The 26,548-nt window shown below is 40.7% G+C and overlaps 1 long non-coding RNA gene across 1 annotated transcript in view; it reads left to right on the top strand.

Annotated features, from left to right (window-relative positions):
- The window catches only part of LOC110496334, a 33,989-nt gene extending 9,674 nt beyond the window's left edge, over window positions 1-24,315 (top strand). Inside the window, exons 2-3 of the long non-coding RNA XR_005037490.1 lie at window positions 21,463-21,513; window positions 21,837-24,315. This is a non-coding gene — a long non-coding RNA (uncharacterized LOC110496334). The remainder of the gene's footprint in view (window positions 1-21,462; window positions 21,514-21,836) is intronic.
- Window positions 24,316-26,548: the final 2,233 nt, after the last annotated feature.

Below are 26,548 nucleotides of genomic sequence, written 5' to 3'. Positions count from 1 at the left end.
TCCTTTGACAGCTCTTTGGTCTTGGCCATAGTGGAGTTTGGAGTGTGACTGTTTGAGGTTGTGGACAGGTGTCTTTTATACTGATAACAAGTTCAAACAGGTGCCATTAACCTGTTGCGACGAGCAATCCCGTATCCGGGAGCGTAATTATAGCCTCAAGCTCATTACCATAACGCAACGTTAACTATTCATGAAAATCGCAAATGAAATGAAATAAAAATATTGGCTCACAAGCTTAGCCTTTTGTTAACAACACTGTCCTCTCAGATTTTCAAAAAATGCTTTTCAACCATAGCTACACAATCATTTGTGTAAGAGTATTGATAGCTAGCATAGCATTAAGCCTAGCATTCAGCAGGCAACATTTTCACAAAAACAAGAAAAGCATTCAAATAAAATAATTTACCTTTGAAGAACTTCGGATGTTTTCAATGAGGAGACTCTCAGTTAGATAGCAAATATTCAGTTTTTCCAAAAATATTATTTGTGTAGGAGAAATCGCTCCGTTTTGTTCATCACTTTTGGCTAAGAAAAAACCCTGAAAATTCAGTCATTACAACGCAAACTTTTTTCCAAATTAACTCCATAATATCGACAGAAACATGGCAAACGTTGTTTAGAATCAATCCTCAAGGTGTTTTTCACATATCTATTCGATGATAAATCACTCGTGGCAGTTTTGTTTCTCCTCTGTTCAAAATGGAAAAATGCACGCACCTGGAGATTACGCAATAGTTTCGACGGAGGACACCGAGCGGACACCTGGTAAATGTAGTCTCTTATGGTCAATTTTCCAATGATATGCCTACAAATATGTCACAATGCTGCAAACACCTTGGGGAAACGACAGAAAGTGTAGGCTCATTCCTTGCGCATTCACAGCCATATAAGGAGACATTGGAACACAGCGCATTCGAAATCTGGCTCACTTCCTGTATGAAATTTCATCTAGGTTTCGCCTGTAGCATTAGTTCTGTGGCACTCACAGACAATATCTTTGCAGTTTTGGAAACGTCAGAGTGTTTTCTTTCCAAAGCTGTCAATTATATGCATAGTCGAGCATGTTTTCGTGACAAAATATCTTGTTTAAAACGGGAATGTTTTTCATCCAAAAATGAAATACTGCCCCCAGAAGTTCAAGAGGTTAATACAGGTAACGAGTGGAGGACAGAGGAGCCTCTTAAAGACGAAGTTACAGGTCTGTGTGAGCCAGAAATCTTGCTTGTTTGTAGGTGACCAAATACTTATTTTCCACCATAATTTGCAAATAAATTCATAAAAAATCCTACAATGTGATTTTTCTGGATTTTTTTTCTAATTTTGTCTGTCATAGTTGAAGTGTACCTATGATGAAAATGTACAGGCCTCTCTCATCTTTTTAAGTGGGAGAACTTGCACAATTGGTGGCTGACTAAATACTTTTTTGCCCCACTGTAGGTAGAGGTAAAGGGACTATGCATTGATCATAAACAGAGTGTAGCAACAGTGTAAAAATGACTGGGGGGGGTCAATGCAAATTGTCTGGGTAGCCATTTGATTAGCTGTTCAAGAGTCTTATGGCTTGGGGGTAGAAGTTGTTAAGAAGCCTTTTGGAGCTAGACTTTGTGCACCAGTACCGCTTGCCGTGCGGTAGCAGAGAGAACCGTCTATGACTAAGGTGACTGGAGTTTTTGACTATTTTTAGAGCCTTCCTCTTACACTGCCTGGCATAGAGGTCCTGGATGACAGGAAGCTTGGCCCCAGTGATGTACTGGGCCATACACACTACCCTCTGTATTGCCTGGCAGTCAGAGGCCGAGCAGTTATGCTACCAGTCAGGATCCTCTTGAAGGTGCAGCTGAATAACTGTTTGAGGATCTGAGAACCCATGCCAAATCTTTTCAGTCTCCTGAGGGGGAATAGGTGTTGTCGTGCCCTTTTCACAACTGTCTTGGTGTGTTTGGACCATGATAGTTCGCTGGTGATGTGGTCATCAAGGAACTTGAAGCTCTCAACCTGTTCCACTACAGCCCCGTCAATGAGAATGGGGGTGTGCTTGGCCTTCTTTTTCCTGTAGTCCACGATCATCTTCTTTGTCTTGATCACATTGAGGGAGAGGTTGTTATCCTGGCACAAAACTGTCAGGTATCTTACCTCCCTATAGGCTGTCTCATCGTTGTAGGTGATCAGGCCTACCACTGTGTCGTCGTTGGCAAACATAATGATGGTGTTGGAATCTTGCTTGGCCATTTAGTCATGGGTGAACAGGTAGTACAGGAGGGGACTGAGCATACACCTTTGAGGGGCCCCCATGTTGAGGATCAGTGTGGCAGATGTGTTGTTACCTACTAGGATCCAGTTGCAGAGGGGGGTGTTTAGTCCCAGGGTCCTTAGCTTAGTGATGAGCTTTAAAGGCACTATGGTGTTTAACGCTGAGCTGTAGTCAATGAACAACATTCTCACGTAGGTGTTCATTTTGTCCAGGTGGGAAAGGGCAGGTTGGAGTGCAATAGAGATTGCGTCATCTGTGGAATTGTTGGGGCTGTATTCAAATTGAAGTGGGTCTAGGGTTTCTGGGATAATGGTGCGATTCAATGTACGATTCAATCTTAAAACATTGATACTTCCTTAATATTAGATTTTCTGCACCAGCTGCACAAATAGACACAGACCCTTGCCTTACAGCTGCAGCTGTTCTGTCTTGCTGATGCATGGAAAATCCAGCCAGCTGTATGTTATTTGTGACGTCGTTCAGTCACGACTCTGTGAAACATAAGATATTACAGTTTTTAATGTCCCGTTGGTAGGATAGTCTTGATCGGAGCTCATCCAGTTTATTATCCAATGATTGCACGTTGGCTAATAGGACTGATGGTGGAGGCGGACTACACACTCGCCATCGGATCCATGTCGGATTTTCTTCATGCTGTTGATTGGGATTTTGGGATTGGGATTTTGGTGCGTGAAGTAAATCCTTCGCATATTACTCATTTAAGAAAAAATCTTTGTCCAGTACGAGGTGAGTAATCGCTGTCCCGATATCCAGAAGCTCGATTCGGTCAAAAAAGACGGCGGCAGAAACATTCTGTTCGAAATAAGACACACAAAATAGCACAATAAGTTAGGAGCCTGTAAAACGGCAGCCATCTCCTCCAGCGCTATTCTGTCAGGTTCTGATCCCAGGTTAATATCCCACTTCTATTACCAATGTAGAAAAGTAGTTAGTATCCCACTTCTGACACCAGTGTATCAGTGTTTAGTATCCCGCTTCTGACACCAACATAGCAAAATCTGTAGAATTACAATTCTAATAATAATGTAAGAAATAGGTTAAATATATTCCACTTCTGACACCAGTGTAGCAAATATGGGGGTAGCTTGACTTAAACCAGCACACGTCAAAGCACAGCACACTTCTGTTATGTCAGGACACTGTAACAGTGTTAGCTGTGGTTGCTACAATACCAATATAATATAAAGTGCCAATTGTAGTGTGGTTTAAGTCGTCTCACGCCTCCAGTGAATTCTGCGTCACTGAATTGAATGACTCCCCTTCTCCTGAAATCTCTTGGTTTGTTTGCTCTCTCCAAAACATGAGTCTGATCAAAGACCCATAAAGTTGCTCAAAACAACATGATCTGCAGAAGTAGCAGAAACAGTTGCCGGGACGACCCACAGCAAACAGCCTGCAGGCAAATATTACCCCGATCCTTCATCTTTAATGGAGGAAACACAAGGCTGCAAGGTGATTTCTACTCTGCTCTTCCGACGGTGCACAGCCACTCACGCTGGACAAAAGCCAAATAACCTGTCTGGGAATGCGGAACACCTCGCCAACAGTCAATGAAATTGCAGGGCGCAAAATTCAATTAACAGAAATCTCATAAATCAAATGTATCAAACATACAAGTATTAAGCACCATGTTAAAGATACAATTCTCGTTAATCCAGCCACAGTGTCTGATTTCAAAAAGGCTTTACAGCGAAAGCTCCACAAACGATTATGTTAGGTCACCACCAAGTCACAGAAAAACACAGCGATTTTTCCAGCCAAAGAGAGTTGTCACAAAAAGCAGAAATATAGATAAAATGAATCACTAACCTTTGATGATCTTCATCAGATGACACTCATAGGACTTCATGTTACACAATACATGTATGTTTTGTTCGATAAAGTGAATATTTATATCCAAAAATCAAATTTTACATTAGTGTGTTATGTTCAGTAGTTCCAAAACATGTGGTGATTTTGCAGAGAGCCACATCAATTCACAGAAATACTCATAATAAACATTGATAATAGATACAACTATTATACATAGAACTTTAGATAAACTTCTCCTTAATGCAACCGCTGTGTCAGATTTTTTTTAAACGTTACGGAAAAAGCATAATCTGAGTATGGCGCTCAGATGAAAAATCAAGCCAAACAGATATCCGCCATGTTGGAGTCAACATTTAGTCAGAAATAGCATTATAAATATTTACTTACCTTTCTTCATCAGAATGCACTCCCAGGAATCCCAGTTCCACAATAAATGTTTGATTTGTTCGATAAAGTTCATAATTTATGTCCAAACACTTTTGTTCGCGCGTTTAGTAAACAAATTGAAACTCACGAGGCGCGGGCAATTCCATCAGGCAATGTCGGACGAAAATTCCGAAAAGTTATATTACTGGTCGTAGAAACATATCAAACGATGTATAGAATCAATCTTTAGGATGTTTTTATCATAAATGTTCAATAATGTCCCAACTGGAGAATTCCATTGTCTTGTAGAAAAGCAATGGAACGAGAGGTAACTTTCTCATGACCACGCGTCACGAGCCTGTGGCTCTCTGCAAGACCTCTGACTCATTCCCCTCTCATTCAGCCCCCCTTCATAGTAGAAGCATCAAACAACGTTCTAAAGACTGTTGACATCTAGTGGAAGCCTTAGGAAGTTCAAGATTACCATTATCCCACTGTATCTCCAATAGGGGATGAGTTGAAAAACTACAAGCCTCAGATTTCCCACTTCCTGTTTGGATTTTTTCTCTGGTTTTTGCCTGCCATATGAGTTCTGTTATAATCACAGACATCATTCAAACAGTTTTAAAAACTTCAGAGTGTTTTCTATCCAATACTAAAAATATGCATATATTAGCATCTGGGACTGAGTAGGAGGTAGTTTACTCTGGGCACGCTATTCATCCAAAAGTGAAAATGCTGCCCCCTAGCCCAAACAGGTTTTAATGAGAGCGTTCCTTTTCTCCTGCATCACGTGGGAAAGAGGACATGCACTCAACAGCCCAAATTATCCTCCCCACTCGCTATGTTTCTCTGCACTCCTTAAATTATTTATCAGGTCTTAAGATTCAGTGAAACATTGGTTTAATACGGACACACCACACGTAAACAGCCTCGTAGAGTCATTGAATTGCTAGTTTGCGTTGAGCTTTTTCTTCTACTCTCTCTTTCCAACATAGGAGATGTTGGGTGTAGTGGAAGCCCTGACGACATCATGCAACTCTTAAACTTTATTGTGAACTCTAAACCTGTGAATGTATAGTCTTTTTTCTCTCTCTTAATCTAAAATGTATTGTGATATCCCTACATCTTAAAAGCCCAAAGGATGTATGTCTCAACTCAAGCCTGCATTTGGTACCTCCCTTCTTTGCCCTGTTCAGATTAAACCATCCGTTCTGCATTGTCTGTAATGTGTGTGTGTGTGTGTGTGTGTCTGTGTGAGAAGCCTAGTCCTGACAGCATAGGGCTACAGCTCACTAGCTTCTTCTCCCAGAGCAGTCGCCACTTAACTAGGCCTATTTTGTTTGGCCGATCCTCTTCTACTTTACCATTTTATAATCCTCAAATGGAATCTAGTTAAAATGAAACATTTTTACTTTCGGCACTACCCGTCGCAGATGAGAGGGAATCTCCGTGTTAGACGATTATAATGTCACTCCCATGATCCTCGGCGCCCATTTTAATTGTAAATCATGGCCTCGTGATGCGTCAAAGGATGTCGGTCCTAGGCAATTAAATGGCAGAATATAATAGAACAAATTATTGCCTGTCAGACTTTGAACAACACAGTCGGTATTGGAATTACACTTAATCATCATGTGCATTAGAGGTATCATTGGAATCCTGCTTAAAGATGAACATGAAACTGACTGCATTATTAAAACCTCTTATTGTGATGGCCATTTATTTGCGGGTTACTGTTCAACAAGTAAAGTTTTCGTCAAACACGGAATAATTAAAAGCCTGCATCATCCTAAATCTATCAAGCAAATAAACCAAATTGTGAAAAATTGCTAATTTTCCTTTACTTGGGAAATACTTAAAATTGCAACATTTTCCAGAGTATTTTATAGGAGAGAAGGCGAATATTAAATAGTTTTAACCAACAAGGAGATGAGACCCCTTTTTGCATAATAAATGTATCCATATAAACGAGGGTACATTCTCACTAGTAAAACTACTAATCTGTTTTAAATCAGACTTTAACTTTTGGCTTTGGAAGGGATCGTTTCATTTCTGCTCATTGGGACCGAAACAGATGCCACTTGCTCATCGTTTAAAAACCGAGAGGAGATACGATTGATAATGAAAAAGTGTCCCACATTCACAAAATATGGTGTTATTTCAGGATAGGGTAAATATTTTGTCAGTTTGTGATATTGTATCATATGTCATTTTGTAACGGCTTTTGTGAGGAGTTGATAAGACACTTGAGCAAGTGTATGAATGTTTGAGAAACATATGATAAAAAACAAAATACTATTTTGAATGCCTTGTCATACACTCATTTGACAGAAGATCACATAAATGATTATGATAAGCTTTGTGGCATGCACTGTCTAAGACAGGTCTCTTTTCAAAAGAGCCCACCTCGCTGCAATACAAATAGGTCCTTCAATGTGTCTAATTCAGCTTCTTATTATTCAATTGGAGCAAATGCGATTGAGCTATTAGATTTGTTATTCTTTACTTAAGCAATAAGACACGAGGGGGTGTGGTATATGGCCAATATACCACGGCTACGTGCTGTGCTTATGCACAACGCAATGTGGAGTGCCTGGACACAGCCCTTAGCCGTGGTATATTGGCCATAAATCACACATCCCCGAGATGCCTTATTGCGATTATCAACTGGTCATCAACTTAATTAGAGCAGTAAAAATAAATGTTTTGTCATACCCGTGACATATGGCCTGATATACCTCGGCTGTCAGCCAATCAGCATTCAGGGCTCGAACCACCCAGTTTATCATTCAAATGAACACACTGTCACTTAAATTAGGTAGAGGAAAAGGTTAACTGTATCTTTATGCCCTGGAGCAGTACATTGAGCTCTTATTTCACTTGGACAATTTGATGTAGTTGAGGTATTCATCGTAATTCTTGGGAGAATGGAAGTAAAGTGGACTTTGTATTAATTCATGCTCTCGTAACTGCTCCAACATATGAGTTTTCTTGCGTGCATCCATGATATTCAACTGCTTGACACCCCAATAAGTCACGGCTCCTGGTGCTCTTATCTTCGTCCCCCCTATGATGCGAGTAAAATAGGTTACCTTACACGCTGATAAAACAGTTGCTGTTACAATGAAACATTGTCTGTTAAAGACCATCTCACTGTACGATTCTTCCAGGGCCAAATGTTGCAAGCTTGGAATGGAATGCAGATTTAGTTTTGAGGGAATTAACTGTTTCTCTCATACCCATATTCAGAAGAGAGTATTCATAGCAAGTGTTTCCAAACTTTCGTCAAACTCTTGTTACCAAACGTTCATCTAACTCTGAACTGAACCGGGGACATTTTTCAAACCTACTCTATTTTCCTTCCTAAAAGCCTGCATGGACACCCTAGAAGACTTTCCTTCAGAATTGGAACACCTTTTGTTTCTCCTCTGCTGCCTCTACAGGTACTCAGCCGCCAATCACCATCTTCCAGAGACTTCATTAGCCACAAAAGCACCTCTCACACGGGACACGTACTGTACTAGGCACAGGCTAACTACTGTTGTCTCGGAGAATCAGCTAAGCTCACTGATTGTAATTGCATGTTAGCTGTAGGGCGTGATTTGCATGTGATGACAAAGGGCAGTTCAGGATGATGATGATTTATTTAAAGGTTTTTAAAAAGCCATGCCATGATGGAAAGAGAACTCTAGCCAAACGTTAATAACCCCTGAAAGTGTGGTACACCGTCTGTAATTACAGTCTAAATCTGTTAATTGTAATCAGTAATGATAAAGTCAATCATATGTTTCTGTACTTGTTTGACTTTAGCTTGTATGGGTATTTAGTCCATAGTACGGCCATAATTATGTCTCAATTATGCAAACCCATGAAAACCATTTCATTTTTTTTCATGTGGACTGTTGTGCTTAATTGCTATGTTCCCTGGTATAAGGAATAGGTCAGTGGTTCCTAAACTTTCTTTTTGTGTCGAGACCCCTTTTGTTATAGAACATTTACCAGGGACCCTCTCATAATATCAGAACACAACTCCTACTGTATAGTGTAATAAAAATAGCACTACACAAGCCCCCGTCCTGGCATCAGAAAGAACATTTTGCCGTTTTAAAGCTAATGTCCTGCAATTCTATACATTTTGCCTTCGGGCAGAGAGAACATTTTGCAGTTTTAAAGCAATTGTTTTTGCAATTCTACACATTTTGCCAAGGGGAAGGGATTTTTTGTTGTTGTACAGTTTTATAGCTTAAATTACAGTACAGTGGATTTATGTTCAAAACAACAAAGTTTGGGGGAATACAAGAAGAGTTGAGTTGGGGGGGGAGTAGAATTGATGGAGTACTGAAGATACCAATATCCCTTTGAGCCTCCCAGGCCCATGTGCATCTAAGGGAACATAAATGATGATTAATAATATTACATTGTATTGTATTGAACCCCCTTAACTTTTTTCCACAGATCCCTGGTCAAAAATGTGATGCTAGCAATAAACAATTAAATGTAAAAACATTTTTTTAATACATCAATTGTGTGGACACCTTGCAGTACCTCCGCGGACGCCACTTTGGGAACCCCTGGTATAGGTCATGAAGCTTTCTACTAAGCACATTGCCTCTTCACTTTATATCACATTGCTTCAAATCTCTCTCTGTAACACTACAGTATCTGTTCTGAATGATGGGGCACTGTGACAATGCCGTGTTTTACGTGTGCCATTTACAATATGCATAATGTATTTAAAGTAATGGGGTGTGCCACTCTTTGTGATGTCTGAATGACTTCGCTCTTAACACACCGGTGACTCCAGTGTGATTGTTCCCTCTCTGTCAAAACTAATGGTTCAACTGCCTGGTTACCTGGATGTCCCCTTCTAAGTTACACTTAACTTCTACCTGGTACAGCCAGTCTTCCCTCTGAGCCTGGTTCCTCTCAACGTTTCTTCTTCAGGAGTTATTTATGGGGGGACACAATCCCTTGGTCAGAAGACACATTTCCGTTGTTCGCTGTAACACATAGAATAGAATGTAACTTTATTTTCCGTCTCTTAGTGTTCCTAGATAAACTTTTCGGTTTGGGATTGGGCCGCAGGGTTAATTTGCAGTCTAAATATCTTTGTGTGTTTTGTAGTATTTGAATCTGTATCCTTTAACTGAGTTCCTGCATTTCAAAGAATGTGAAAGCAAGGCAAGAAGGAAGTTGATATTTTAATTGATTTATATTCCGGTAACTTTTGGATCATGGAGGCGACTAATACGCACACCAAATGACTCTTACTTTAAACGCAGTGAAAACAACATTTGGGTTTATTGGCCGTGTTTTCAACAAATTCTTCAGTTTCCCAACTCTGGACTTTGAAGTTCAAGTTTCCTCTCTCCATCTGTAGCACCACCACTCCATGGCTCTTTTCCTCTCTTTAAGTATGTGTTGCTTACTATTAGTTCTGGAATATCCCAGAAATTTTCCATAAGCACAAAAAGCTTCTTTCTCTCAAATGTTGTCCTCAAATTTGAGCAAAATCCCTGTTAGTGAACATTTTTCCTTTGCCAAGATCCATCCACCTGACTGGTGTGACTCATCAAGACTCTGATTAAACAGCTTGATCATTACACAGGTTCACCTTGTGCTGGGAACAATAAAAGGCCACTGTAAAATGCGCAGTTTTGTCACAGAACACAATGCCACAGATGTCTCAAGTTTTGAGGGGCGCATTCAATTTGCATACTGAATGCAGGAATGTCCATCAGAGCTGTTACCAGAGAATTGTATAATCATTTCTATACCATAAGATGCCACCAACGTCATTTTAGAGAATTTGGCAGTGTGTCCAACCGGCCTATGCCCTCCCACGCCCACCCATGCCCGCGCTCCTGCCCAGTCAGGTTAAGTCCATAGATTAGGCCCTAATAAATTCATTTCAATTTACTAATTTCCTTATATGAACTGTAACTCACTAAAATTTTTGAAATGGATGCATATTGTGTTTATATTTTTCTTCAGTGTATATATACATTGAGTGTACAAATTTTAGGAACACCTTCCTAATAATAAGTTGCACCCCTTTTTGCCAGCCTCAATTCATCGGGGCATGGACCATGCAAGGTGTCACAGGGATGCTGGCCCATGTTGACTCCAATGCTTCTCACAGATGTGTCAAGTTGGCTGAATGTCCTTTGGGAGGTGGAACATTCTTGATACACATGGAAAACTGTGTGAAAAAACCCAGCTGCGTTGCAGTTCTCGACACACTCAAACCAGTGCACCTGGCACCTACCACCATACGCCGTTCAAAGGCACTTAAATCTTTTGTCTTAGCCGTTCACCCTCTGAATGGCACAAATACACAGTCCATGTCTCAATTCTCTCAAGGCTTGAAAATCATTCATTAACATCTCTCCTCTCCTCCGCTTCATCTACACCAACTTGAAGTGGAATTAACAACTAAAAGCAAGAAGGGATCCTAATGTTCACCTGGTCAGTGTACAGTACCAGTACAATCACCTGTAAAGCAGCCCATACCATCACACCTCCTCTTCCATGCTTCATGGTGGGAACCACAAATGCGGGGATCATCCATTCGCCTAGTCTGCATCTCCCAAAGACACGGCGGTTGGAGCCAAAAATCTCATCAGACCAAAGGACCGATTTCCACAGGTCTAAAGTCCATTGCTCGTGTTTCTTGGCCCAAGCAAGTCTCTTCTTCTTATGGGTGTCCTTTAGTAGTGGTTTCTTTGCAGCAATTCGACCATGAAGGTCTGACTCACGCAGTCTCCTCTGAAAAGTTGATGTTATGATGTGTCTGTTACTTGAACTTATTTGGGCTGCAATCTGGAATGAGTAAATGTGTCCAATAAGTAAATGTGACTGGTACTGTTTGTCATTGAAAGACCGGGTGTTCCTAATGTTTTATACAGTCAGTGTACTTTTGAGTTTTTACTCATGTCTGCATTAACTCGTTAATTTAGTGTTATCTGTGTAAAATGTGTTAAACGCTTGTTACAAGTGCTAACAGTGTCAAAGTGTACCTAGCGGTACCTTTTTTCTCTAGCACTTCCTGGAGCGAGAAGTAGCTGTGCCCGAAAAAGAACAGGCCTCAGCCAGTAGAAGAGAAGAGGCAGTTGAACACTCACATACGCGCTAACGATAAATTGCTACAGCCGCATCGGTCGTACAGTGTGAGGAATCCCCACCCCTCTGAATAATATAAGTAGTGGTTTGACTTGCTTTGAGACAGTTCCCAAAAAAACATCTGTTTCTTTTCAATGGGGGAGGGGGATTTGTCGAGAGACAAATAAACTGTCTGTCGCGCGCGTACATCCTTGCTCATATCAACTTTCCTTTGCTCGTGGGACAGGTTGAAATTATGGAGGGAAGAGTGGGAGGGGTGGGGAAAGACGAAGGCCCTTGTAGCTCAATCGCCATTGTGCGGAATCATTCAGAGCTTATGTTCGCCTAGCACCCGGGCACAATGACTCCTATCGTGCACCCTTATCTGCGCCTTCTTGAATTACTTTACCATCTTGATCGACCTGAGATGCATCATTTAAATGCAAGTTATGATTAAAAGCCTGTTACTGTCAACCCCTCAGAGAACAAATAACAAATACCCCCTGTTTTTGCGGTGAAAAAAGGAAAAGATGACAGCTTAAAAAATATATGAAATTACACAGTGGGGCCAGGAAAGAGCGACGGAATTTATTGAGCTGAAATGTGTTGTGGGGAGATTTAGGAAGTGAACCCCGAGGGGGGTGGATGAAGTTAATGACTGATTAACAACAGCAATTATAAGATGAGGGGAAGGTATGTAATTAAAATTTCACCGCTCGCCTGTCAAGTGCGTATGTCAGCCCATTGTGCAGCCTTGTTAAAAAAACACAGGAAAAAGAAACCGCCACTTACTTCCAGGGCTTGGCTGAGAGGATCGAGTGGGAGTGATGGGAGTGTGGGTGAACGCTCGCGCGTAGACACGGAGCTCTTGAAGGCTGTAACTCAACATTTTAAGAGATGCACCCTTCGTTAGAAGTTCACAGGCATGCTTTTTGTGTTGACAGTCTTTGGCACAGGATATTTGGCAGTCAGGGAATCATTTTACTTAATTAATAGCATGCATATTTTAAGGAGGAATACACTATTCAAGCTCAGCAAAGTGGAAAGAGCGAAAGATTTAGTGGGATGGAAAGGTGGAGGGACTTAATTTGTGCATTCAATTCTCCACTTGAGAGAGACTTCCACAGTGCCAGCAAGGGACATGAGATCTCAAGAGAGTCCGAGTTAAATAAAAACAAAAGACAACGGCGGGGAGAGAGGTTATAACGTGTCTTTCAGGTGACATACACCCAATCGAATACCATGCTGTCTTTTAACGCAGGCAACCATACATTTTACAGACGGGGGAGGGTTTCAACGTTTAGCAATCTTTATACCAGCACACAGCAAGTGGTGAGGGCCTCTTTAGAATTCACAGAGGCCATTTAAGAAGGCTCACCACACAGAGGCCAAGCAAACAGCCAGCACGCAGAGATGCAGACATACAGGCGAAGGATCTGCCAACGGTGGCCTAGTATCTGCTGGCAGTTTTTAATAGACTTCCTGCTGCTTGACAGGATTTCCTTGTGGCTTTGCAGGGGAGGATCATGGGATACCATGGAGGAAAGTGGGTGGGTTTCTGTGAGCTTGTAGTGGAATAATGGAATAATCCATGAGGTTTACTGTTCAAATGTGTGAAGGTGACACATTCTGACATGAATGTAGTTTATAGGTGCAGTATTGAGTGTTAAGGAGAAGTTTTAAGGTAAGGTGGATGGACAAAGTTGTATTCTATTATATTCTAAGTGATTAGCAGTATTTACACTTTATTGCAGCAAGATTGAGCATCAGAAAGGCGTAAATTGAAAGATGTCCCGAGGTGACGGTGTCATTTTATGATTGGATTGTAGAGAGAAGCAGTATTAAAAAATAGTTAAAATTGTGTTTTATTCCTGCAATTGTATCCTCTACATAATTACTTTTCATGAAAACAGTAAAATGTGTCTTTTTGGGAGGGGGGGGGGGGGTTAAATATGGTACAAGATCATTTATGGTTGTTGTCTTCTAATTCAAGCGTTAAAGTTGACACCCACTTAACTCTAAAAGTCTAAGCCTTTGAAAGGGTGGGCGGGGGGGGGGTTCTACTAACATATGGCATTGTTTTAAGATGGTCATACCGTGGATCATTTAGATATATGATTTGGAATTTTAGGACTCAAACCACAAAAAAAGTATAAAACCATTATTTGATATAATCCTGAATTTGGCCTTCACTACTACAGCCCATTAGAAGAAGAAAAACTGATGGATTTAAATGTGTCTGTCCTGTATCTAGGAGATATAAGAAAGTTAATATATAAGAAATATTTTAGTTTTTTGGACACATATATAACCCCCCTTTTTTTTGTTATCACAACAATATCTCAAAATTCAGCTCCATTCGCCTCGAATCAAACCAAAAATGTGTCCAAATAAATTCAGCAATTGCATCTGTCACGGCCGTCCTCCTCTTCATCTGAAGAGGAGAGACGAGATGGATCTGAGGACCAATACGCGGCGTGGTAAGTGTCCATGGCAAATCTTTAATCAAGAAAGACTGAACACTATACAAACGAGTAACCAAAACAATAAACCAAATTCGACCGTGAAGCTACAAAATGAGACCTGTGCTGAAACAGGCCATCAACATAGACAATCACCCACAAACAAACAGTGCAACCCAGGCTACCTAAGTATGATTCTCAATCAGAGACAACTAATGACACCTGCCTCTGATTGAGAACCATACTAGGCCGAAAACATAGAAATGCCCCAAAACATAGAAAAACAAACATAGACTGCCCACCCAACTCACGCCCTGACCATACTAAATAAATACAATACAAAGGAAATAAAGGTCAGAACGTGACAGCATCCTTCTCTCTCTCTCATCCCCTGCTTTTTTTTATCAAGCCCTTCTTTTTTCTTTCACAAGTGTTGCATGAGCGATTGCACTGTCATATCATTTGCTGTCGGCGATAACCCCTTTTGGGTTGCGTCTGCATTTGATGAAAAACAAATATATGCATGTTTTTGCTGTACACACCCAGAGCAGTGGGTCTATAGCCTGGGGACAGTGATGCGGTGGTTGACCTTCCGAGCGCTTAAGGTCGTTGTGTGGGGAGAGGGGGGGGTCAGATAAGCTAGTTGACAACATGGCCAATCCTGTCATTGTTTGCCACTGCGACAGAAACTAAATATGTTTGTGAGGGCAAGTGTTACCGCTGTACTCAAAATAATATATATAATGTAATTAAGCAATAAGATCCAAGGAGGTGTTGCGTTGTGCATTAGAAGAGCCCTTAGCCGTGGTATATTTGTCATATATTGCAAACCCCCGAGGTGCCTTATTGCTATTATAAACTGGTTACCGTAATTAGAGCAGTAAAAATACATGTTTTGTCATACCCGTGGTATACGGTCTGATATACCACGGCTGTCAGCCAATCAGCATTCAGGGCTCGAACCACTCAGTTTATAATAGAATATAATTCATATACAGTGGGGTCCGCAATTATTGGCACCCTTTATAAAGATAAAATAAATCATTCAAATACTGAGCTATATTGAATGCTACATTTTTAAAATTATTATTTTATACTAATAACAATACAATTGCTCAGACAAAGAGAAGAGGAATCAAGGAAAAGGAATTGGTCAAAATTTGACAGCCCTGTTTTCAATACCATTCAATAGCTCGCCTTGCGGGGATATCGGCACTGAGTCTCTTTCAAAAATGTTTTATGAGTTACAGAAAACATTGGGGATCTTAGACCATTCCTCCATACGGAATCCTTCCAGATCCTTGATATCCTCCTTGATATCCTTCGACTGCCCTGTTTAATTTAAACCACAGGTTTTCAATGGGTTTCAAGCCCGGAGACTGAACTGTCCATTGCAAAATTTAGATTTTGTGGTCAATGAACCATTTCTTTGTGGATTTTGATATGTGCTTGGGGTTATTGTTCTTGTTGGAAGATCCACTTGCGGCCAAGTTTCAGTCTCCTGGCAGAGGCAACCAGATTTTTGGCTTAATTGTCCTGGTACTTGGTAAAGTTAATGATGCCGTTGACCTTAACAAGGGCCCCAGGACCAGTGGAAGCAAAATAGCCCCATAGCATAAAATATCTACCATCATATTTTACAGTACGAATGGGGATATTTTCTGCTTTTGGATTTTCATTTTGACGCCAAACCCATCAAATCAAATCACATTTTATTTGTCACATGCACCAAATACAACAGGTATTACAGTGAAATGCTTACTTACAAGCCCTTAACCAACAAAAACAAAAGTACAGAAATAAAAGTAACAAATAATTAAAGAGCAGCAGTAAAATAACAATAGCGAGGATATATACAGGGTTTTACTGGATATATACAGGGTGTACCGGGTATATACAGGGTGTACTGAGTCCAATGTGCGGGAGCACTGGTTAGTCAAGGAAATTGACGTTATATGCACATGTAGGTAGAGTTATTAAAGTGACTATGCATAGATAATAACAGAGAGTAGCAGCATCAGTGTAAAAAGAGGGAGGGGGGCAATGCAAAGAGTCTGGGTAGTCATTTGATTAGATGCTCAGGAGTCTTATGTGTAGAAGTCTCTTGGTACCGCTTGCCGTGCGGTAGCAGAGAGAACAGTCTATGACTAGGGTGGCTGGAGTCTTTGACCATTTTTAGTGCCTTCCTCTGACACCGCCTGGTGTAGAGGTCCTGGATGGCAGGAAGCTTGGCCCCAGTGATGCACTGGGCCGTACGCATTACCCTCTGTAGTGCCTTGCGGTCGGAGGCCGAGCAGTTGCCGTACCAGGAAGTGATGCAACCCATCAGGATGCTCTCGATGGTGCAGCTGTAGAACCTTTTGAGGATCTGAGGACCACTGGTATGCTTGGCCAAAGATATCTATTTTCATGTCATCCAACAAATGTAAATGCCTGGATTTTGCTAACCGGCCCTGGCACTTGGATTGGAACTGGTGTTTTGGTCAGATGACATGTATAATGAGTATGATGGGAGACAGAGTGCTGGTTTCAAGCGCAGGGCGCAGCAGGTGTTTATTTAGTAAAGGACCACAGGAGGAGGCAGGTGGCAGGGTCCAGGGACAGGCAGAAGGTCATACACAGGGAATCCAAAAAGGTAACAGTACAGGCTGGGAAAAATAACGTAGTCCGGGAGATCAGGCAAGAGGTTGATGACAGGAAATCTGATAGCAAAAGAACAGGCAAAAAAAAGTTGGTAGTGAGGATGGCCAAAAACTATGATACACAGGAGGACTAATACAGAAATGAACAGCACTCTGAATATAATGTGTACAAAAACAAACAATACCTCACAATGATGGGGTGTAAAGAACTGAACTAAATAGTGTGAGTAAATGACGTACAGGTGTGTGAACAGGTGATCAGAATTCAGTTGATTGGGATCTGGAGTGTGAGCTGCATTCAGGGGATCTATGTGTTTGAGAGTGTGAGCTGGAAAGTGGGTTGGAAAGTGAGCTGCGTTCAGGGGATCTATGTGTTTGAGAGTGTGAGTCGGAAGCAGACGTTACAACATGAAAATAGAGCTCTTTGGCCATGGACCTTACTCCTCCTCAGTTGATAATACTAGCCCTTTTGCCATCCCTCTTCGTCTTGATATACTTCAGTGGTGTTAGTGCCTTATGCATGCACACTATGCACACGCTGGACTCTACCCACACACACACACACACTTACACATTACACATACACACAGACACACAGACACACACACACACACACACACACACACACACTCATCACATATGCGGCTGCTACTGTCTATTATCTATCCTGTTGTCTAGTCACTTTACACCTACCTATATGTACATATCTACCTCAATTTCCTTGTGCCCCTGCACAATCGACTCGGTACTGGTACCCTGTGTATATAGCCAATCAAAAATGAAATAATAATAATAGAAAAAAATAGCAACACAAGGAATTAATACACCGTATTTCATTTTTGATTGTATTCTTGATTGTTGGGAAGGGCCTGTAATAAGTAAGCATTTCACTGTTAGTTTACACCTGTTGTTTACAAAGCATGTGAAGTTGAGCTCTGATACAACATGCCTTGATCAGGGTGGACCACCTGTCTCCTGGAGTACTACTGGTTGTGCAGGCTTTTGTTGTAGCCCAAGACCACATACAACAGAACGAATGCCGTCCTCTTGAATCAGAGTGTGCAGAGAAAATGGGGAAGCTGAATGTGACAGAGGCAAAGGGTATGGGCGAAGGACAAACAAGCCCCTGGGGCCATAGATGCGAGGAGACTATGATAAAGCTCAGATACAACCCTAAAAAGATGACTTTGTGTTATGCTAGCCAGACCGGAGAAGGGACACCTCTCTAACCCTGATAAACTGCCTCCTTGGTGATCACCCACTGACTCTTGAACAGTTTAGGAGTACAACAGACGAAAATTACGCTTGGAGTGAAGGAAGATAAACTGTAGTGTCTGGTTGTGTGTTGATTCCTTATCTATTTTAAAAGCCAAATGATAGGGATAGATGTTTAAGTTATGTTGCCCGATGGCGTGTGTTTTAGTTGTAAGCATGGCGAGGTCAAAATTGACTCACATGGATTAAAACCCTGTTGAAAATGTAGGCTAGGTCATAGTCCTTTCTTGGGATGTGTAGTTATGACTAAGAACATGGACCCCAACCCTTAATCCTCCTGCAGATACAAGTGTAGAGGACTGTATGAAAGCTACAATGGACTGACCAGACTCAGTCATCAAGCCTCGGTGCAAATTGGACCTTGTGCATTAAAAATAGCATACTGCTGTAATTGTGTAGTTCTCCAAAATCATTCTAATTGTATGAGGTAATCTAAAATAAATAATATTGGGGGGGAAACATTACAAAAAAATAATTAAAGATATGTTGCTTTCTGTCTAATAGATATTCTTTAATGTAAGTTCTGGACTGACTAGTTTATGTTTCTAAGCAATTTGGTAACACAAGAAGCTCTCAAACTTCAAACTTGCAATGAAAAGCAGAAATACTAACTTGCTAGCACACAGTTTCACAGTTTTATTTGTGGCTTCTATACTAGCCAGCACATCTCAATTATGCCTTCTTCTTTCACACCTCCATTGGCCCTTGCTACTCTCATAAGTCTACAATATGTTCAGTAGCTGAGGTGCTAACACGCCATAACACTTCAGTGGAACGTGGAGATATACTGCTCCCCCCAAACCCAAGAGACTCCCACTCTTCCATGGGATAATTGGTCAAGCCTTGTCTTCCCTCCCCTTAATTGAGGCACAGTATTTGCACAAATTGTATGTTCTTTTGCCTCAAATAGTAAGGCAAAATAACATATTTAAGTTTCTTCTCCCTTTTTTTTCTCTTAGAAAAAAAGGAAAAGTTAAATAAATGATAAGGGGAAAGGAATGAGATCTCCTTTGAAAGACATGCAATTATTTCCCAATTAAGGAAAGTTGTGGTGGACTTGATGATGTTGGATTGTATTTGGACGAATGTGCTCAGTAGATGGCGCCAGTACACTACATAGCGCCACATACACTACATCTCATTACAAAATCATGGGCATTAATATGGAGTTGGTCCCCCCTTTGCTGTTATAACAGCCTCTATTCTTCTGGGAAGGCTTTCCACTAGATGTTGTAACATGCAGGGAATTTCTTCCATTCAGCCACAGGCATTAGTGAGGTCGGGCACTGATGTTGGTCTATTCGTCCTGGCTCGCAGTCGGCATTCCAATTCATCCCAAAGGTGTTCGATGGGGTTGGGGTCGGTCAAGTTTGATGCGGAAGAACTTGACTGTGCATGCCAGTCAAGTTCTTCCTCAACGATCTTGACAAACCATTTCTGTATGGACCTCGCTTTGTGCACGGGGGCATTGTCATGCGGAAACAGGAAAAGGCCTTCCCCAAACTGTTACCACAAAGTTGGAAGCAATTCTGTGTTGGAATCACAGAATTGTATGCTGTAGCGTTAAGATATCCCTTCACTGGAACTAAGGGGCCTAGCCCGAACCATGAAATATAGCCCCAGACCATTATTCCTCCTCCACCAAGCTTTACAGTTGGCACTATGCATTCGGGCAGGTAGCGTTCTCCTGGCATCTGCCAAACCCAGATTAGTCCGTCGGACTGGCAGATGGTAAAGCGTGAATAATCACTCCAGAGAACGCGTTTTCAGTGCTCCCGAGTCCAATGGCGGCAAGCTATACACCCCTCCAGCTGACGCTTGGCATTGAGCATGGTGAGCTTAGGCTTGTGTGCGGCTGCTTGGCCATGGAAACCCATTTCATGATACTCCCGACGAACAGTTTTTGTGTTGACATTGCTTCTAGAGGCAGTTTGGAACTCTGTAGTGAGTATTGCAACCGAGGACAGACAAGGACAGACAATTTATATGCACTACTCGCTTCAGCACTCGGGCAGCACCGTTCTGTGCGCTTGTGTGGCCTACCACTTTGTGGCTGACGTTTCCAATTCACAATAACAGCACTTACAGTTGACCGGGGCAGCTCTAGCAGGCCCGAAATTTGTTGAACTGACTTGTTGGAAGGTAGCATCCTATGATTTTGCCACATTGAAAGTCACTGAGCTCTTCAGTAAGGGCCATTCTACTACAATGTTTGTCTATCCAGATTGCATGGCTGTGTGCTCGATTTTATACACCTGTCAGTCCACTCATTTGAAGGGGTGTCCATATACCTTTGGCCAAGTAGTGTATGTACTGTACAACTTTCCAAAATATGTATGTCTGTCCCTTAGAGGGATTTCTGATTTGATAATACAGTTCTCATAGAACATACTGGATACTTGGAATAAACAAACAACAATAAACAGCATACATCAGGTATTATTAATGTTTATTGTACAATTCATGTTTCTGTCCTCAAATGTTATTTTCACTGTAGTTGTAGTTGTATACAGTTATCGCATGTCACACATTTATAAACATATTTAAGAGTGGTAAAAGCAGAAAGAACCTTGAGTTATATAATTCGAAAATACAGTAAAGGTGTTAATTTCACTATGCTGAAGAAGGAAAAACATAATTCAGTGGAAATTGTAAACGGCAAAGAAAACATGAATTAAGAGATGTGTAATTAGAATTTTGAGATAATTGCTGTCATTCCTGTTCCAATGCATGTAGTTTGAATGATTTTAATAGAATTGTATGCATAGAAAACAAAGTTTATTTGTTCTCTCTCAGTTCATCCATTTAAATCAATAAAAACTGAGCTCCACCCTGATGAACACCATTGCACCAGAGTCCATCTCCTTCTTGCTTCTTGAACCGGGAGCGGGGAAGCAATGGAGTCTCGAGTCCCTCCCGACACTACTTTGACTGGGCTGCTGCGGGGTCCCTGGAGGGGTGGTGGAGGTGGTCACGCACTTGCTTTCCCTTAGACACCTCCGCTGGTGTAGTACAGTGCTGATGTAGCCTACTGCCCACTAGCCGTCACAGAGTAGGAGAGAGGAGGACAGCCATGCCGAGAGGGCAATTACAATAAGGACAAAGACCACAGCATAATGAGTCCCCAATGCTAGTTTAATAAAGAGGAGTAGGGGGGTAATATTAGCAGGGCTGATAATGACGTGTGTTGTATGGTTTCCTAGACCCTACCTTACAGGCTTGAGAGGTCTGGACTGGAGTTAAATTGCCGATGGCTGTGTACGTTCCCCCTTCAAATGAATCCACCATTCAGTCAATGAAATAAATCAATGAAACACATGACCATGGGGTTTTACGGAAATCCATTTTACCGTATGCATTTCACAGGATGACGCCAACATAGAGAGATACTGCTTCTCACAATTTGATATGTAGATGTCATTTTATTCTAAAATACAGATAATGTGATTTATCTAATAGATTTGGCAGAAACCTTGCGGTTCTGATTTTTTTTTTATATATGTAATGTTTATGCTTGTTTTATTTGCAGATTTTTGTTACCCACGGTCTTCACAAATGGTTGGATACAGACATTGATAATGTGAGTATAAGGATATTCTTTATATATGGATATTCTTTATTCACAATACTGAACATTATATACAAGCATAGAATCTGAACAGAAATATTCCTATTTGTGTATTAAACAAATGTTTAGTTAAATGTGCTTGGGAATTAGGGTCTTATTTCAAAAGGTCTATTCACACTATATTGGTAAAGAGAAGGAACAATGATTTTAAACACTCCAATGTTCACATGCATCACTTGAAAGCAGCACAAACTCTTAAAAGGCCAACACAATATGTGTGGCGTGGATAAATGTTTCTATGAATGTCTGTCTGTCTGTCTGTCTGTCTCGATCAGTTGAGAACGATTCCTGGCTGGATTTCCACAGTGTTCCAGTTATCTCCCAACGGATCCAGGAACTCCGGCCGCTCTCGCGCTCACTCTCGCTTTCTCTCTCGCTCTGTGGCTGAGATGAAGCCTTGGAGACACTGGCCAGATCAGATAACTTGCGCACACACACACACACACACACACACACACACACACACACACACACACTACGAGAACCTATTCAAATCAGTGTGTAGTGGATGAATAGTATCAGATAGACATGTTAACACTGATAACCCTGCAGACAAACAAACACAAAAAGCTGGCCTAGCAGAATATCAGGGACTTATTTTAGCAACATGCAAATAAGATGAACAAATTATTTATTTAGTGATTATATTTTAAAGATCGAAAAACAGAAGCCTCAGTACTATTTCTATTTTTTAAACCATATTCGTGATATTAAAAAACGAATTGAATAAAAAAATGTTAAATATATATATTTGCTGTAAAGTCATAAGAGGGTATTTATAGCACATTTGTCTGAAATGAATTATTAGTTGTTAACATTATTGTTACTATTATTGTTATTATCTTGAGTAAAAAAACACATTTTAATACTGGTAGTAGCAGCAACATTTCAAAGCTTTACACATTTGAAAATCAGACTCGCGTTTGCCTAATTTCTTTAATCACAGATATTAAAACCTCCGAAGGAATCACACTCATAAATTATTCCTTGCAATCGCATAAACCTACCTCAGCAAGGGCTCGTCCCAGTATGACAGAAAGCTTTCCCCCCTCTTACTCTCTTTTGCTCCTTCTCTCTCAGATCAATGTGGGATTAAGGGTGATTACATGCACACCCTTTGGGACACTTTATTCCAATGAATTAGCCGAGTGAATGAGCAGCCGCACCGCGACAGAAGAGTATTTTGTACCAGGCCATATAAATTATGCATATTCCGTAGATATTAACCTCGCCTGATCATCTTTTTATCATTAGAATATTGAGAGGGGGGAGAAGGGATTATTAATTGCCCTCATTGTGTAGTTGTCTTCCCTAAACTGCTCTGGTACAGTATGTGGCCAATGAGAGCTATTAATTGGTGTTTTCTTTATTTGATGGTAGGACGATATTTCATGAAATACTGTATAAGCACTCAAATAAACGACATACACATCATAACAATTTGTACTATATATATGATAACTTTTGATTACTATGATCCGATGTATATATATGTCGTAGAATTGACTTGCATTTCTTACCCAGTGAAAGATTATTTCATGACGGTTTATTTTTCGTTCTTTTTTTTTATTAACGTTTACACAACAAAAGGAATTGGTGAAATGGCCTCTAAGGCCGTGTCTACAGACGGAGGACACATTTCCCCGATGTTGTTGACCAAAAACACTGGTAGATGTCAGCCTCTCTTTATTATGATATTTTGAGATTTGCCTGTATTTTTGTCATTGGAGAGCACATACATCGTGTCAACTCAAATGAAGCAATGTGGCAAACGGGGAAATCTTCACTGTTAGGTTGGGGAAGAGGAGGGAGGTAACATTGGATGTGAGTGTGGGAAGGTGGGGGACAGTTTTTGCATCACAGAATAGAATCTCCTCAACCCCTATGATTGACGTTGTCATGCAGGAGTGTCACGATGACTAAAGTGTTGGGCTACAGTTCTAAGTCCTCTTTATTTAAATAGAGCAGGAGTGAAAGGTATTGCGGAGAGAGTGGGGGAAAAAAGTAGTCCCCCTTTAGACTCAGGCATTGAAGAGAAAAACACACACACACCCACACACGCACACCTTCTTCACACTATTTTTTGTCTGGACACCCTGGTAAAATGATGATGCTTTGAGGATGTAATTAGGCATTTCGTTCAAAGAATATGCCCGCAGATCCTTGAATTATTACCGTCGTTAAAATCGTGCAAATATGGAAATATGATTGCCAGGAGCGCATAAATCAATGATCAGCATGCCCTGAAAATCCAATAAATATGAGAGGTTGGAATACTTACAAATGCTAATTGCATGCAAGGATTTGCATATGGCAGTATTTAAAAGCAATGTCCTTGCCGAAAGAGCCTTTATGGGTAGACAAAGAAGGGATTGTGATTAGATAGACACCCACTCGTGATTTTATCAAACCGACACCGGTCCAGTCACAATTACTGTAAACAGTAGCCTACTCAAGGGGTTGCTGCACATGACGTACTTAGTAAGAAATACAGAAAGTATCTTAGGGTGTTGCAAACAAGTCTATGTTTATTATCCAGTTTCCTCCGTCTGTCCTGTCTTTTTACAATGGGATAAATTGAAGTGACTTTGAATAATGCGCTATGACCTCATGGTGATTACAGCTTATGAAACAAACCTTAATTGAGGTTATTGATTTATATTAAAAGGCATATGCTTTTTGCTTTGAACAAAACAGCTTCTCCTTTTGAAATGTGTTATTAATGCATGCATATTACACTGAGTCTACAAAACATTAAGAACACCTGCTCTTTCCATGATATAGACTTACCAGGTAAATCCAGGTGAAAGCAATGATCCCTGATTGATGTCACTTGTTAAATCCACTTGAATCTGTGTTAAAGAAGGATTTTTAAACCTTGAGACAATTGAGAAATAGATTGTGTAAGTGTAAGTGCCTTTGAACTGCAAAGGTGCCGGGTTTTTCCATGCTAAACAGTTTCAAATGTGTATCTAGAATGGTCCACTACCCAAAGGACATCCAGTCAACTTGACACAACTGTGGGAAGCATCAGCGTCAACATGGGACAGCATCCCTGTGGAAAGCTTTCGACACCTTGTAAAGCCCATGCCCCGACGAATTGAGGCTGTTCTCAATATTAGGAAGGTGTTCTGTTACTCACTGTATATATATACAATTGGGGTCCGAAATGATTGACACCCTTGATAAAGATTACCTATAATGACTGTATTAAAATAAATAATGCAAATACTGAGCTATATTATATGCTAAAACATAATTGGGAAATTATATTATTTCATTGGAATACATTTTTTTTTTCTCAAAAGATGGGGTCAGAATGATTGCCAACCCTGTTTTGAATACCTTTGAATCCCTCAGCTTGCGAGAATAATTTTATAAAACATTTTATGAGATTGGAGAACACATTGGGAGGGATCTTAGACCATTCCTCCATACAGGATCTTTCCAGATCCTTGATATCCTTCGTTTGCGCTTATCGACTGCCCTGTTTAATTCAAACCACAGCTTTTCAATGGGTTTCAAGTCCGGAGACTGTGCTGGCCATTGCAAAATGTTGATTTTGTGGCCAATTAACCATTTATTTGTGGATTTTGATGTGTGCTTGGGGTTATTGTTCTTGCTGGAAGATCCACTTGCGGCCAAGTTTCAGCCTCCTAGCAGAGGCAACCAGATTTTTGGCTTAAATGTCCTGGTACTGGGTAAAGTTGATGATGCAGTTGACCTTAACAAGGGCCCCAGGACCAGTGGAAACAAAATAGCCCCATAACATGAAAGATCCACCACCATATTTTACAGTAAGTATGGGGTTCTTTTGTGCTTATGCATCCTTATGTTGACACCAAAGCCACCGCTGGTGTGTCTGGTCAAAGAGCTCTATAAAATAAAAATGTTTTTATTTGTTCAACAAAAACTATTTCTCTGAACAATTGTATTAGTATAAAACAACATAATATCCTGTTCGTATTTTTATTTTTTTATTTGTTCATCTTTATCAAGGGTGACTAATTATGGATCTGACTGTTTATATGCAATATATATATTTTACCATTTATTTTGTGTGGCCGTGTCAAAAATGGATAATGCAGCCATTTATTTAGTGTTGCCATGTCAGCACAAAAAATTATTATGGGTCAGATTTCTGCTACAACATTTTTTTTTTGAGGATGGGGGTTTGCTTGCCATACATTACCCAATGTTTTCTGTCCTCATGGGCTTTATCGTTCCACAGTCTTGCTGTTTGAGAGTTAGAACGAGCCCGGCGTTGACGGGACTTATCCTGAGGCTCCGTTTGTTTACGTGCGATTATCTAGCATCACCAGCAGCACCTTGGGCCTCTGCTACAACAGTAATCGCCCCCCATTTCCACAAGAAACAGGAGACACACACTAGCAAAACAGTGAAGAGATGAGGGAGGTGTAATGATGAAGAGAGTTGGTTGGGGCAGAGGGGTCGGGGTTGGAAAAGTGGGGGTCACAAAGAATCTCATACCCTACAACAGGGATCATAGATAGATTCAGCCGCGGGACAATTTTATTCGTGAGCAGATGGTTAGGGGGCCAAATCATTTGAAGACCTCAAGAAGCCCAAATGGATATAATATTTGACTAAAACATCACAATTTCAAACCTTGCTTACATTTGTATATGATCACATCTCTCTACTATGCATGGGTATACTTTGGAATGGATTCCAAAATGAAAATCGCTTGAAGCTGATTTGCTGGTGTTTTTATAGTCTTTTATGTCCAACAATAAAAAATAAATAACCCACATCCACACACATTCCCATTTAAAATCCCATTTTCTCTAACCTTAACCCTATCCTTAACCCCTAACTTTAACCTTAACCCCTAACCCTAATTTTAACCATAACCATAAACCTGAGGACCGGCAAAATGTCCTAATTTCTCTGAATGTTTTCTATTCTTGCGAGGAATTCTGGTACTCACAAGTATAGTCATATGTGTTCACACACAGGATAAAAG

This window comes from Oncorhynchus mykiss, chromosome 18 (genome assembly GCF_013265735.2).
Source record: "Oncorhynchus mykiss isolate Arlee chromosome 18, USDA_OmykA_1.1, whole genome shotgun sequence".
Taxonomy (NCBI): domain Eukaryota; kingdom Metazoa; phylum Chordata; class Actinopteri; order Salmoniformes; family Salmonidae; genus Oncorhynchus; species Oncorhynchus mykiss.
Note: the sequence above shows the minus strand (reverse complement) of the source record. Positions and strands in the feature narration are given on the sequence as shown.